The sequence below is a fragment of the Coturnix japonica genome, chromosome 5, assembly GCF_054131305.1.
Source record: "Coturnix japonica strain WE chromosome 5, WE-NBRP24, whole genome shotgun sequence".
Lineage (NCBI taxonomy): Eukaryota > Metazoa > Chordata > Aves > Galliformes > Phasianidae > Coturnix > Coturnix japonica.
Genome location: NC_140667.1, coordinates 53,519,873 through 53,535,374, shown reverse-complemented (window position 1 = coordinate 53,535,374; position 15,502 = coordinate 53,519,873). Strand labels below are relative to the sequence as shown.

General features: G+C 45.2%; 1 protein-coding gene across 19 annotated transcripts in view; it reads left to right on the top strand.

Moving 5' to 3' along the window:
* Window positions 1-15,502, top strand: part of FBXO34 (F-box protein 34) — a 35,163-nt gene that overhangs the window by 1,406 nt on the left and 18,255 nt on the right. For 4 of the 19 annotated variants that reach the window (XM_085549666.1, XM_085549652.1, XM_085549653.1 and 1 more), the window contains exon 2: window positions 10,358-10,436. The exons of 7 other annotated variants lie outside the window; for them this stretch is intronic. The gene's annotated coding sequence lies outside the window, so the exon portion shown is untranslated. Of the gene's footprint in view, window positions 1-2,512; window positions 2,577-6,589; window positions 6,707-9,366; window positions 9,388-10,357; window positions 10,437-13,331; window positions 13,460-15,502 lie in introns of those variants that run through there. 8 more of the 19 variants (XM_085549660.1, XM_085549655.1, XM_085549657.1 and 5 more) reach the window with 6 other exon arrangements.

The following is a 15,502-nucleotide window of genomic DNA, read 5'->3' as shown; positions in this document are numbered from 1 at the left end:
AGCTCGGCTTGAATTGCACCAGAGCTGCTTTTTAGCTTTGAAATCATAACTGTGAGCCTTTTGCTTTATGTTTTTTAAAGCAGTGTTTTGATTCCTTTATAATAAATGCCTGATCCCTTGCTGCAGGGGGGTGGGGGTGTTTTCCATGCAGTGTTTTTGGTCCTCAGGGGAAGGGGGAAGGGAGTGACTCTATGGCTTTCCAGCAGCCACCCGCCTTCCTGGAGTGAAAGAGCCTTATTGAGTGGGGCTGAAGGTAACCTGCCCATATTCTCCTTTGACGTGGTAAGGCCATAAATGTGCTGCAGCACAGCGCCTTGGAGGGAAGGAGATGGAATGTCAAGGAGCCTGTGCTTCATCACCAGCAGCCTGGTAACAAAGGCAGCATCTGTTAATTGCATCGCGCTTATCAAAATCTCCCCCTTCAAATGACAAAAGTTCCATTTTGATAGGTGTGAAAAGTTGTGGGATTTGATGCCGCTGTCTTCAAATCATCTCGCAGGCTCTGGATGACTAAGTTGTTTCTTTCAGATTTAATTGGAGGACAAGCAGAGGTTGAAGAAGCAGCTTTATTGTGCTAAATGCTCATTAAAATCTTCTCTCTGCTCAGATAAGGATCGTGAGCGTGCAGGAGTGACTTGACAAGCTCTAAGCTGTGAGTGATTTTCTTACAGGTGTATAAAACACCTCTATGTGTCCCTTAGAGCTGGAAGCTCGTGCTGCAGGTGTGTGCCATGGCTCCATAACAGCAAGCTGTACACACAGACCTGCCTGCAGTTTCCATGCCAGGAAGGGCTGCGGTTTGGGGTACAGAGGTGCTGTGTTGATTGATGTGCTGTGAAGCTGAACATGGTGTAGTATACACAAGATACCACCTGGCTGCTGACTGGCCCTGAGGTTCCAAGAACTGACACATCCACCATGACGTGTTAGTTTAGCTTCTTGCCCCCCTGTATCTTAACAGCACAGGTGTTTCAGTACAGTCTTCTAATGCCAGTTACTTCATTCACCTCAGATTTCGTGTATTTCACTATTTCTGTTGCTGATTTTAATCTCTTCTCCCATCAGTGCAGTGCAATTGAAGTGGCAGCTTTTCTTGCCCCCGTTATAGCTGAGCCTGTAAGGAAAACATAGCGCTGGTCTGCAGGTTGCTGTTCAAGATCATGCCATTCTGGAAGCGTGCCCTATCTCTTGTCGCAATCTATTGCTTTTTTTTCTTTCCTCTTGTGAATTCTTTGGACTCAAATGTACAGACAGGTATTATTGAGCTTTGGAAGGAGGTCTCAGTGAAAGCTGCTGATCAGGCCCCAGCATCTCAGATTGGAAAGCTCTGCAGCAGGGGAGGCACAGGACTGTTGCTTCGGTATGTGTGGCTGCTTAGTTCTTATTTGTACCACATATATACATGTACAGTCTCATGCCTGTACTGTCACTGGAGGTGTATGTGCCACTGTAGGCATGGTGGTTAGCTTTAATCAAGCTGTTTTACACTTTAAAAGCAGTGAGAGAGCAGCTGGCTTTGCCATTGGGGGAATCTTGTACAGTTTGCATTGGTGGCAGCCTGGGCTGCTGGTTGGCGACCTTGCACAGAGCAAGGGGTTGAAACTGGATGAGCACTGTGGTCCTTTTCAACCCAGGCCATTCTGTGATCCTATGATATTATATTCTGATTCATTTGGGCAGCCATAGTGAGATGTGGGTTTCTGCAGTGTCAGTGCAATGGGTATCGGGGGCAGATGGATTAAATATAGCTCAGGGATGCCTGGATGTGTTGCAACTGCACCTCGTCTCGCAGTGCGTGTTTACATAGATCACCTTCCTACACATCTGAGGTTCAGCTGCTGCTTTCATTAGGAGTTGTTGCTGAAAGGCTGCACGACTGCCTGATCATGTTTGGAGAGTAAAAATACTCTACAGAGGGACATGCAAATGGCCGTGAAGGAAACGCCGTATCTTTAATTATTCAGAAATGGCTGACTTACCTTGGGGTGCAGAAAGCATGGGCTTCTCCTTAACAAAATTCCTGCTTTAGAAGCTGCTATGTCTGCAGCTCGCAGCAAGGCAATGGCATGTAGGTAGGACAGAGGCTGAATTGCTGCCAGTTGAAATCTTGCTGTCCTAACGTGCTGTTCTTTACAGCGTTTGGAAGCCGATATACAGCGCGTTCTTCTGCCTCGCAGCAAAGCAAGTAGCGATTAAAAATTCAGCAGATGTTGTGGTTCGTTTGGCTGCTTGTTCTTGCATCATTCAGGTCATATCGCACAATTAATGTTGCTAGTGTTCACTCTTAGCTTTTTTTTGTTCTAAGAGTGGAGATTATCAGAACCACCATGGGATTTCTCGAGCTGTTTTGGCAGGAACTAGGCTGCACGAAGTGAATTATTCAGAACTGTTTTCTTCCTTCCTCTAACTTGAAGGATCTCTTCTCTTTATTTCTCAAATATTATCTGTTTGTGCCAGGCAGGCTTTTCTTTTCTGCTGCTTTTCTCACTTTGAAAGTGTTTTCTTTTGATAGCTTTGAGAGACATGACTCCCTGCTTGAGAAGAAGAGGAAGGGGAAAAAACCCACCCTAATAGGTGTAAGTGCTTGTTTGCTTCATTGAACTCAGTATTTCATTTGGCCACAGAAGTATTTTTGTGAAAGCATTTTCGCTTTGTTTCAGGCAGAGCTTCCTGCTGCTTTCAGAACCTCTACTTTCAGTGTTGGTTAATAGCATGCAGTCCTGTGTGTCACATATTTGCCTTGCAAATGACATCAGTTTGGATTACCCTTTCCCTTCCCTATATTCCTTTAACCATGCAGAGCTTTGGCATTCTAGCAGTACACAGGGGTTCTGGATGTCTTTTCTGGAGCTACAAAGCAGCATTAGTGCATCAGGGTTGTGGTTTGTTCTCACTTTCTTCAAAATCTGGTGCCTCTTCTGCAAAATGAGAAGCTTCCCATTGCATCACGGTGAGCACAGGGTTGGTTTTGGTTGACCTTCCAGTGCTTTTTGTCTCTATCTGCTCATGCTGACATTGTGAAGCTGGGCATCCCTCAGCAGATGCCCCCTGGGCTAGATGTGCTTGCAGGGCTGCTTAGTGCATAACCACCAAGGTCAAGGCAAATTGCTGAGGGAAGTTGCTGGATTTTTGGGTGTCTTTGAGAGGAACTTGTTATACTGGGGCAGCTGTAGGCTTAATGTGCACAGAGAAACTGAATTCAGAATGTGGAACGCAGGTTGAGCATCTTGGTCAAGGGCACTTGGGGTTCAGCCATCCTCCATCTCACTGCTGCAGGGAGCTCGAGAACTGCCGGGCTGTATCTTTTTAGCATGAAGTAAGTGAGAAATCAGTAAGAATGCACAAATCCAGACTTTCCATTACAGCATATGATGCATAACATAGGATAGATATGCCTGTACACTAGGTTTTGAAGAAGTGATGGGCAGAATGTGGAGGCTTTCAGGGTAAACATGTTTGAATTCAGATTCAGGTACCTTTTCATTCTTGTTCTGTCAATTAGCACATCAGGAGGATGTATTTTTAGACAAAGCAGATATTTTTCTTTGGAGAAAACTGGACTGTTAATGCAAATGTACTTCACAGAGTGGAATTATGGGCAGATAGTCAATAGACTTGAAAAACTGAGGTCTTAAATAGAAATCTCACCCCAGTCTCTGTAGCTTTATGTCTAGAATGATGGAAAACAAGTACTCAGATGGTGTTCCTTTAATATTTCTGCTACCATGTATGTGTTATTGCACGCTGTACTTGAAGAATTGATCTTTAGGATACGTCTAATTGCCAATTGCAGAAATAACTTTGCACACAGCTAATTCCATCTGTCAGAACAACCAGAGCGAGGTTAACTTCACTTATTTGGGGCCTCCTTAATGCTGTGCTAATTGCTTAGTGTGAACTTTGGAAAGAACTTAAGATTTCATTAATTTTAAGCATCCCTAGCAACTGCAAATCACTTCTAGCTCACTTTATGCTTTTGGTCTTTTACCAGCTTGGATTTAGTGAGCTTCAGTAGCATCTTTTTCCTCCTCCCAGTGATTTGCACACATAACAGCAGCTTGCTGCCATTTCAGTGTCCTTCAGCATGGGATCTGACACAGTTCCTTCTGTCATTTGAGTGTAAAAAGACCCCATAAAGTGCTGAAATTACATTCTCTTAAAGGGAAATGCTGAAACAGCAGGATTAAAAACGAGGTTTCAGTCGTTGTGTTGCACAGCATGAGGAGCAGCTGATGTGTTTTAGGTGTAGGTGGGTTTTCTAAAAGTAACCCTGAGGAAACTGGGGCACATCAAGTCTGCTCCTAATTCTGTGCTAGCTGTTCTCATTGTGTGAATTCTTAAGCTCTGAAGAGTATGAAGTCATCTTTGCATGTAGTTACTGAACGCCCTCTGTTAGTAAGAGGCTGCTTTTTTTCGCTTCATTTTTCAACATCTCAAGGTAGTTTTGCAAGGTGCCAGGCAGGGGAGGCCTATAATCTGTGGAATATGAAAAAGATTGGATATTTCTAGTAGGAATTTATAAAGGAAAATGGAAATGGCTTTATTGGACTGTTCTGGAGTGGTTAATGTCCTCTTGGATGGGATGGAGAACTGGAGAGAGCACGGTTCCTTCTTTGGGACAGTCAGGGTTGTATTGCTGGGCTCTTTGGTTTGAATTGAGCTGGTAGAAAGCCAAGCATCAAATCTTGCTTGTAAGTCACTGTGCAGTGTGTCCTACTGGTGGTTATGTTCTAATATGAGTTTGGATACTGGGTTGGAAGAAGACTTGGGATGGTTGAAGCGACAGTTGCTAGTGCTGAGCTGGAGGTTCATTCCCTGGCTGGTGTGCAGCTTTACAACACAGCCCAGCTTCTTTTTTTGATTTATAGAGCTCTTAATTGAGGTCTTTGTTCTGAACTTTGCCTCACCTAAGCCTTTATTGCAAAATGTACAAGGGCTCTCCTTGGTGAAGCTTCTGCTCTGGCACAGGGACTGCACTCTTAGTGTGTTTTGTGTTGTGCAGGGCTGCTTTTTATAGCTGCCCTTTCCCAGTGTGCTGGTGTTGGTGTGCTCTCGCTCTCATTGCACTACCTGTGATGTTCAGCATTGCCCAGTGAGGCTGTGGATGCCCCACTCAAGGCCAGGCTGGATGGGACTTTAAGCAACCTGGTTAGAGGGAGGTGTCCCTGCCTATTGCAGGGGGTTAAAAGACTCTTAAAGGTCCCTTCCAACCCAAATCATTCTATTATTGGCCTTTCTGAGCTCATGCCCTGAGCAGCAGTCCTGAATGATCCTCTGCCTCCACTCTAGATGCTTACTTTTGAAGGATTAATGACAGCAATGAACTCGATAAGCTCAGAGGTCTTTTCCAACCTTAATGAGTCTGTGATTCTAACTTACAAAGAGTTCATTTTTAACACAGCACTGCAGTCTTCTGAATGAGAGCTTGGAGTTGTTCAAATGGTGAGACGCTCCCTGTGCTGATGGTGCATGAGATGTCAGAGACATGAGACTAAACCAGTTCTCCTAATGATTGGTTGGTTATGCTTTAACAGCTTATGTGATTGCTAAAATGACCAGTGATATGGCAGCTGTAGGCTTCAGGGTAAATGGTAAGATAAAGCACCTAGCCAGCAATGTGCAGCTCTGTAAGGGAACATGGGGCGCAGGTTGTTTGGGTAAAATAAGCCAACATATCATAGAACCATGGAATCATTAAGGTTGGATGAGACCACCGAGATCTTCTAGTCCAACTGTGAGCCCATCATCACCATGTCCAGGTTGGAGTCAGCAAAGCCATGGTGTGCCAGATGTGTCACATTCAGCTCCCAGAAGGGTTGGTGAGCGATGCTTTCAGTTAAGATTAGCAGGAGTAGCCATGCTAATTCCTGTTCCTGGTGGCTTTCCTTTGCCACGAAGATGGTCAGGGGGCTGGAGCACCTCCCCTATGAGGACAGGCTGAGGGAGTTGGGTTTGTTCAGCCTGGAGAAGAGAAGGTTGCGGGGTGACCTTATTGCAGCCTTTCAATACCTTGAAGGGAATCTACACCCAGGAGGGGAGTAAACTCTTGGAAAGGGCTGACAATAGCAGGACATGGGGAAATGGTTTTAAGTTAAAAGAGGGAAGATTTAAGTTGGATGTTAGGGGGAAGTTCTTCACTAGGAGAGTGGTTAGGCCCTGGAACAGGCTGCCGAGGGAGGTTGTGGATGCCCCGTCCTTGGAGGTGTTCAAGGCCAGGTTGGACGGGGCCCTGGGCAACCTGATGTAGTAAAGGTGTATGTTTGGTGGCCCTACTAGGCAGGGGGGTTGGAACTACATGATCCTTGAGGTCCCTTCCAACCCGGGTCATTCTGTGATTCTGGTGCTTTTTCTGGACCTTAACCTTAATATATGAATGTGTGTGGGTGCCTGAGAAAGGCGTCCCATTAAGTAAAGCAGTGACTTGTTTCTGGGGAGATGCTTAGAATGCCTTCTTTGGTCTGCCAGCCAGGCCAAGCCAGGCTTGTTAGCAGCTTGTGACAGCTCTACTTTGCTTTGTAGGTATTTTAAGTGGTGAGGGTAGCAGAGCTAGAGGGAGATGTGATAACGACTGTGCTTCTTTTTCTTTTAGGAGGAGAGAGGAGGGGAGGAGATGGGCCTAATTGCATACCTTCCAATTGCAGTTACTTCATTACTGAATTATCACTGGAGCAGCCCTGCAGTCTGTTCTGATAGCAGCAGATAAGTGGTGTGGCTTGCAGCACTTCAATCTAAACAAAACTTAAGTGCTCTTTCCTTTTTCCCTGGAGTGAAACTGTAATTTAATTACATGAATGTTAGCCAGGGCAAGGTTTTCTTCAGCTGTTGTGAATCTTCTGTGGGCTTTGTGTGTGCTGGAGGTGTGTCTGCAGTGGTATGTAGCAAAGGTACCCTAAAATACTGTGTTCATTGACTGGCAGCTTCAGGTGAGGTTTCTCCTAGAGCTTTGCCAGGTAAAGATACATAATGCTCAGGTTTAGACAGGAACTGAATGCTAACTGGTTTATATTTGCTGTCCATAGAGATGCATTAGTGAGTTTCTGTCTGCATTAGGTCCCAAATAGCAGAACAGCTGGAACCAGCCTCTGCCACCATTCTGCTGCCATAGAACAGGAGCCCTGCGGTGTGAGTAGGCTTGGAGAACAATCTGTACCTGAACCACATTGGTTCTGTTCCCCAGCAGAGGTAGAAGTGGCCCTCAATGCAGCCCGTGTGATGCAAAAGAGAATTAGCTGGCAGAGCTTCAGAGAGGACTCGTGTCTTCCTTTCAAATGGGGTACAAGTGCATTTGTGCATCAGTTTGAATCCTGATAAAATAGCTTCTTGGAAGTGATGATTCAGAAAGATGATGGTTCTGAAATGAGATACCTCAGAGAAATGCCTGGATCTTGGATAGCGTAGGGCTGGTCAGTGCTTAAACTCCTGTCCGAGTAAGGTTTTCTTTTTGGCCTGCCATACAGCTGTTAAATCTGATCTACTCCTATAGAGACAGCTGACTGTGCAGTCTGAGCTGTGTACAGTTCTTTGTCTCTGACTTTGACTCAAATGGAAATGTAGTTTGTTTTTTAATTAAATTGAACTCAACTGTCACTGCCCCAAAGGGGGTCTGTTCTTGCAAGCTGTGCTTGGACTCGAGGCAGCGCTTTTGGCTCTGGCTGCTTCTTGCTGTAAGCGTGGTAACTCAAGGCAGGGTGATGGGAGGATGGTAACTCACTAAGGCAGATATTTGATGACGAGTGAAGTGTCTTGGGAAAGAAAAAGTAATGTGCATTTTTTTTATTTTAATGTTGATAGTTTATATATTTTTCCTTAAGTTTGGGCTTGGTTGTGTTGGTTGTAACTTGGCTGCTGGGTTGATCGTGTAGAATAACACCGTATGAATCCAGCTGCAGCATTAAGCTCTTGGAATAGCTTAAGGTGAGGGGATGGTGGATTTCAAGTAATCAAAGAGTGTGAGGCCCCCCTGGTTCAGGTCTTGCATTGGCTGTGTGGCTTTCAGAAAGAGACCCACACATGCTTTGCAAACTGCTGTGTACAAAGAGCTCTGGAGCGGATCCATACTTTGATACGAACAATATGGGTCTTTTAATGAGCTGAACTGCATCACCTTTTATAAGGAGGCATTTGTTTCTTTCTGTGAAAAAAAAATGACATACTACATTGGAAATCCGTAGCTGAATGCTGCTCTGCCTTTGCTTTTGTCCATGGATATTGCAGGGACATGAGGCTGGTGGGTTGGGTTGGGCATTATCTAAAGAAAAACAAGATTGAAGCTGATACGTACCCTGGAAGGCAGGGCTGCCTGGCCCAGCGTGTTCTTGGCCACGTGATCCTTGTGCAAGTCCTGCATCCCCAAATGCTCTGTGTGACTTGCCAGCGCTGCACTTGATGTTTGGGAATTGCTCTGGGGTCTGGGCGAGCTGATAAAGCTCCTGTGGCCATTTGGGATGAGGAAGTTGTCCTTCCTCATGCTCAGTTTCTTGAATCTTCTTAACCAACCTTCTGCTGGCGGCTGTCCAGCCTCGGATCTTCCCAAACCTTTATTTACCTGTTGATGGTTGAACTGTGCCCTCAGCATTTCCTTCCCTTTGTGTGTTTGCCTTGGAGGTGTGGTTGCTCATCTTGAGCAACCTGAAGCCATGTTGGATTGCTGCTGTCAGTGTGCAGACTGGGAAGGGGATGCTGAGTGTCTGCAGCTCTTGGCATTTTGGTGCTTGCCAGTTGAGATGGGTGCATGGTTAGGCCCTGGAACAGGCTGCCCAGGGAGGTTGTGGATGCCCCGTCCTTGGAGGTGTTCAAGACCAGGTTGGACGGGGCCCTGGGCAACCTGATCTAGTAAAGGTGTATGTTTGGTGGCCCTGCTGGGCAGGGGGGGTGGAACTACATGATCCTTGAGGTCCCTTCCAACCCGGGTCATTCTGTGATCTGTGATTCTGTGATCTGGCTGCATGGGCCTACTAGTAAGCCACACTATCTGACTTAAACCTTATGAGAATGACTTCTACCCTAAGTAACTTGCTCAGCCTATGTTATGTTGCAGGAGCTCCATGGAGATGAAGCCTGTTGGCTTTATTTTGGTCTGAAATCCGCTTTGCTTCAGGTTGCCACGAGAATCTCTCTGCTCCTGCAGAGCTGCAGCCTTGTAACTGGGTAACACATTGAGTGGCTGAGGCTGGGGCAGGTCTGAGTGCTTCGGTGGCTGAGGTGGCATTGGCACGTGGCACTTGTCAGGGTGCGTACTTTTAAATGACAGCAGCCTGTTCATCCCTTCATAATTTGCAATTTGCATTTAAAAGCGAAGGGATTTAAATGTTGTTGTTTTTTTTCCTTGCAGTTGTGGTCCACAGCAGCAATTAGCTGTCGTGATGTTTGGCTCTGGTGGCTAATTGTGTAAGTAGACATTGCTAAAGAGAGCAGGAGGGAGTTGAGTGGAGGTGTTTGTACATTCAGAAACTGGTCTAATTCAGGTCTGAATCAAGTTCAGACTCACGCTCAAACAGGTTGTGGAATTTATTTATACAACACCACTGGGGTGTGTGGCATCGCAGAGACAAATAAACGATGGTTCTGAGCCCTGAGGCTCGTGTTTAGTGTTAGATAACATAGTATGGGGTAATTATAGCCAGGGACCTGGGCGGAGGGGGGTTAGGAGCAGGTGAGTTTTACGTCGGTGCCGAGAACACTGAGTGTTCCTTGTTGTGCCTACAGCTCTCTAATGGCACTGTGAAGAAAGTATGGGTGCGTCTGAGGTTATGGGAAGGATGGAGGTCAGCTGTGCAGGAGGAAGCGTTGAGTGAGTTATAGAAGTCGTGTGGATTAATAAGAAAAAGCGGAAGGAGGCGAACTGAAATGAGTTGAGCGCGCAGGGAGTGGCTGTGTTTGCACGGAGGCCGAGTATGCAGCAGCAATTGGGCTGCGAGGTCATGGCTTTGGGTGTTGAGATCAGCAGCCGGAGCCCTGAGTGCCTGAGCTTGATGTGCATGGACGGGCAGCTAAAGGAAGGGGACTGGAGTTGCTGCTTCAAGCTTTGTAGTTCCTCCTTGTAGTCCCTGCTGTCCCTGCAGCCTGAGAACTGCGGTTGTGAAGTAGCTTTTTACTCTGGTGGCAAGGCAGCTGCCTTTGGTAGTTGGATTCTGTTTGGGGTGTATTTGCCCCGTTGACACTGAGGACTTTCTCTAACTGGTGGTTTTCTGACTGTCAGTGTTGTACCGATGGTTCCCATGTACCCTTTGCAGTGGGGTGAATGAGTAGTGTTCCTCGGCTGGTTTTTATGTTAAACTGGCGGATCTTTTTGGTTTCAAGGGCTGGCCAGTCATTAACTTGTAACTAATTTCCTTTTTCCTTCCCTTTTGCTCTTCAGAAATGTGATTCTCGTGAGTGTGCAAGGAACCTACAGAACTGTAATGTCTAACACTACACGGAATAACAACTGTTGGAAGGTACCACCCTTTTTTAACTAATAAACTGCTCTGTTGTAGGTTGGGTTAATGACGGACCGATCTTTGGTTCGCAGCCAAAGTTCAATGTGAAGATCCATGTCTTATGTAAAGCCTTCTTTTCCAAAGGGGTGACACTACACTCTTTTATTTCCAGCAAAGCTTTGTGTAAACGACCACCTGATTCATGTGCTGAAGGGCCCACCCCTGTTTCTCTCTCTGAGATCTCTCCAGGCGGTTCTGGTGTTGCTGTAGGAACAGATGGTAGCTTCTATTCAGAGAGCTGAACTTCCTTCGTCCTTCTTGGCCATCCCTGGAAACATATTGCCCTTCTTCAGTGATGCGTCATGGCTGGCCTGTTTGTCATGACGTTAATGACAGCCTGGGTCATCTTTCTTGACAAGAGGCTTCAAGCCCTATTTGGGAAGAATATTAAGATAAAGTGCAGTTGGACTGTAGCACTGAGATTGCAATGTCTCATCTGTTTATGCTGCATTAACCAGCTCTCGGGCGTTGGCTTGATCTGCTGCCTGATCCTGCAGTGATGCCATAATACTGAATTTTGGACTGCCCTGTACATTCCCATGGCAACAGACTGATGTCACAGGCTCAAGGACATGACTTCAGTGTACGATCATGCGGAGGCACAATCAGATTTGTGAAGGAGAAAGCTGACTAATGCGCATCTCAAAAGCCAGCAAAGGGAGCGTGGGTTACGGCTGACCAAGCAAGGTGTTTCAGTATGAAAATCCCCCTGTCAGGCAGAGGAGGATGTGATGATGTCTTTAAGGCAGGAACATCCGTTGCAATGAGCTGCTGTTTACAGGGGATAAGCAGCCATCCAGCAGGTATCCTGTTTCTTTTAGCAGGTGCTGTACTGGGCTGGGGGAACTTGTAGGTTTCAGACCTTTGAGAGGTCAGTGTTTTGTATTGTTATTTTAGAGAGCTTCTCATTAACATGCTTTCTTATTACTGTACTGAAACTGCTTTCTCTTGCATAGTGTACAAATAGCTTAATTGGTTTTCCAAAGCTTTTATTTGATCCGTGATATTGGAAGGTGGAAGGGGAACTCTGCATCTGCATTACGGTCACATTTTCCTATATCCTATTAGCAGATTCCAAGATTGTTTAATGTGATCTCCACCCATTTCATTTGGCCGCAACCTTTGCTCCCATGAAAACAAGGCTGATTGTTCTGAATTGCTGTGTGTATGTGCTTTGGCACGGCATGAAGGTACCTATAATAACACAACCATTGTCTAGGAAAGAAAAAAAAAAGCAGTTTGCAGCAATAACTACAAATAAAAGGGTGCAGTACTGGGGCAAAGACAGATAATGGTTGTTTTCCCACCCGTTCTATGCAGCAGCTTCTCAACATGGTCACCCCTCTGCGTGACACCGATGTGGGCTTCAGTGTGGTATGTGAATATTGGGAGTGAAGGAGTGAAATATTTGCATGCTGTTCCAAGTTTCTCTTTCCTGGACGCAGTTCCATTGCTCATATCTACGGACGGGGAGGCTGAATGACTTTTGCACAATGTGGTGTTTTATTTGCATGCTGCGAAGCAGTTTAACAAGTGTATATGTGCTAAATGAAGCATTTCCACTTACGGTCATCAGCTGATGCACCCTTAAAAAAGGAAGGGGAAAGAGGGGAAAGTGCCTTGAGGTTGAAGAGTGAAGATTTGAGGGGTGACATTGTGCTGTGTGCTCGAATGGATGGATGGCTGCTTGTGCCAAGCTTGAACATTCACTTGAATTGCTGTGGGATTTAGCAAGTGACCAGCTCAAACTCCTTCATGCTGAAGTAATTTATACTCTATCTCTACAGCTTCCTGGAATAAAAGCTGTTACAGGGCAAGATTTGGAAGGAACTTAATTGTTTTCAATGTTCAGTGTCCCAGGGATCGAGGATGTTGAACAAAACCTGGCATTTCTTACAGCAGTTTGGTTGCCTCCCAGGACAGGAACTGTGGAGTGTTTAAGAAAGAGGCAGGGAAGGAGTTTAGCAACCCTCTCTCTAAATCTGCTTGAATTTTGGTGCCTGGCCTCAGAGCTGAAAGGGCTGGAAGCTCAGCAAGATTTAGTGTTCCTCATCGCTTGGCAGCGAACAACAAGATAATGGTGATGGGCTATCAAGAAGGCAGCCCTGCTAAAAAGAGAGGCTTTTTGATATGGTCAAGGGGAAGGAAGTCTGGAGAACTTAGAAAAAGAACAGATGTTTTTAGAGGTGGGGGAAAAGCTTAACTATCCGTGTAAGGGAGCCAGCAGAATGAACTTGATACCAAACAAAAGTAGGCACACCCAGTGTTGAGCACAGGGATCCTGGAAGGCTGCTCTGCTCTGCGGCGATGCTTTGCTGTTTGACAGATGTTGGACAGGGACTTCTTGCAGAGAAGTGTGTAATATGAAGCACTTGGGGGGTTGCGTGAGGGGATGTGTGAGGGTTGGGGGGTGTTTGCTGCTGCTCTTTAATATCGACAGTGATTTTAATGGGTATATAAATGATAGTTGAAGCAGGACGTTGATCTCTATGAGGGAACCGATGACAGAAGATGCATTAAACAAGAGGGAGAGGTCCCTTGTAGGGTGTGTTTATGGGCAGCGATGACTGGAAGTGTGATAAAACAGACTGCTGATCCTGCATGTCAGTCTATGAGTGGCAGTGATTTGTTTTTTTTCAGGTCACTGAAACTTGAGTCCAAACAAAAATATTTTACTAATAGGTTAATCCACTGTAATTGGTCGTGGAATAAACCCATGGGATCTTCCCTGTCTGTACGTGATGTGCAGCCTCTGCTGTCTGCTTGGCAGCTGCACCTTCAGATAATTAAAAGCTGTTTTTGAAATCCACTGCCCTTGAAGCTGTTATATATGTATTTTTTTGCATCTTGCAGCTTCTCTGCGAGCCATCAGTCACTCCTCTGCCTTATCTATAGAAACCAAGGAAGTGTGGGATCAGGAGATGAAAACTGCAGATGGATCTCGTGCTTTGAAACCCAAACCAACCATCAGCAATGAGGCTGTAGGTGAATGTGTGAGGTTTGATAGCACCCACCTTCCTCTTACACTTCTGAAAGTAATTCAGCTTCCCCAGTCCACTGTGAAACATTTAAAGTTCACTCTTTCTTTATGAGATCTCACATCGTTTCCCCCTCTAAAATCAATAATCAAATTTCCACGGCTGCCTTCTCTGAGAAGCAGTTGTAATTACCCCCAAATTACAGGAGGTGCTCAGCGCAGGGATCCTCTGGTTTCAGCACATATTTTCATTGCTCTGTAGTGTTTTGAGAGGCTGAAGGGTGGGATGCAGCTCCAGTGACTTTCCAGATTCCTAACAGCGTGAGGGACTGTTTTTAATAGTGATGATAAAAACAGTTATTCCCAGTTGGAGGTTAGTCAGTGGTACAATTATCAGAGCTATGAAATAGTGCAGAGATGGCTCAGAATGGGGGGGTTGGGAGGCGAGGGGGGGGAAGAATCCGTACTAACTCCAGCTTGTAGCTTATTTTCTTGAGGGAGCTGTTAGAAACTATTTCCTGCAGGCTCGCAGCAAATTAGTCCGAGATGTTAAACGCTGAGAGATGCAGCTGATACAGCTCGATTATTGCTTTGGTAATTTGGTTCTCAGGCTAGCAGATTGCAGCTGGCTTGCAGGGAAGGGTTTTGGTAGCAGTGTGTTGACGAAAGGCAATGTGATGAGCAGGACCTCTGGAGCTGGTGTGTTTCATTTGCAAGGTTATGTTCTGTTGTACAGCACGCTCACAACTGCTGCTCTGCTGGGAAGCCTAAAAATGTGCTGAGTGGTTTCACAGCAAAGTAACAGTCCCCAACCTGAAATCTGGTGCAGTTAAACCACCCTTCTGCTAAAAAAAAACCAGTTTGGGGTACTTTATTTGCAGCTTTATTTCCTGCTGATTTGTTTCCTTATTTTCATTTGCACATCTAATGTTCTGTCCTAGAAGTGGAAACCTTCAAAAGACAGTATTATTTGTACTGAGGGGAGCACTGAGCTATATAAGACATATATATACCCTGTTTTTCTTGCTGATGGGGTTATTTTCACATTAACAAGCCTTAAAGTACCAGTGCAGGTTGCTGGATGTTGAAGATAAAAGGTGAGAAGTGAGAGATCTGCAGCACAGTTAACAAGGTATTTGAGCATGCACAAACTATCCTAAAATGCAAATGCTATTTTTTTCTTCCTTGTTTTCTTTGAAAAAAGAAAAAGAATTATGGCAGAATTTGTGCTATGCTTAGAATTTCTAAGGATCTCACTGTGTTGCTAGGCATATCAACTGCAAGGCTCTGAAGAATGGGAAACTATTTTTGCAGCAAGTTATTAATGGAAAAAGTCTTTAAAATGTAACAAAGAATATCTAAAGATCCCCAGGATTGGTAGGTCTCAAAATTAGCTCGGGTATTTCAGCAGCCTTTAGAAGCAATCGTACAGGATTAAATACAGGAACACTGTATTTAATGCTGGTCTGTGCTGCCACTTACTTGCCAAGCAAACAAGCTTATCCATAGCTGAGTTCTTTCAGCAGAAGATGTTCCATGTATATTCTTCTTTTAATAATTAATAAACTCAGAGCATTTACTTTGAGTTCTAGCACATGCTATTGGTATTCTGTCTTCATCTGTAGCCTTCATGTGTCATTGGTTGTGTGCCTGTGCTTTTGGGTTAGAAAAGCTTGGGTTAACTTTTTGGTAGAGTGGAGGCCCTTTGAGTAGAGCGCAGTGAAGAGTTTCGGGCAGTAGTAGCATGAGATTAACTGATAAAAACAGGGCTACACCTCTGTTCAAAATCCAGGCTGTCTTCTATTTGAGAGCTGTTAGTTGGATGTAGGCAGATGAATCAGTTCAGAGTTGGATGCACTGTGCCTTGTTGCTGCCCAGATGTGTATAATAATATAACTGGGATGTGTATAAGACCAGGCAGCTTTGGTGGAGTTAATGCTCTGAAACTGTTCTGAGTTTTAGGGTATGTTTTGTAGCATATGGCTAGCAATACACCTGAAATTTGACTTACAAATCAGAACAGCGTTTTCTTTTCATTAACATATCT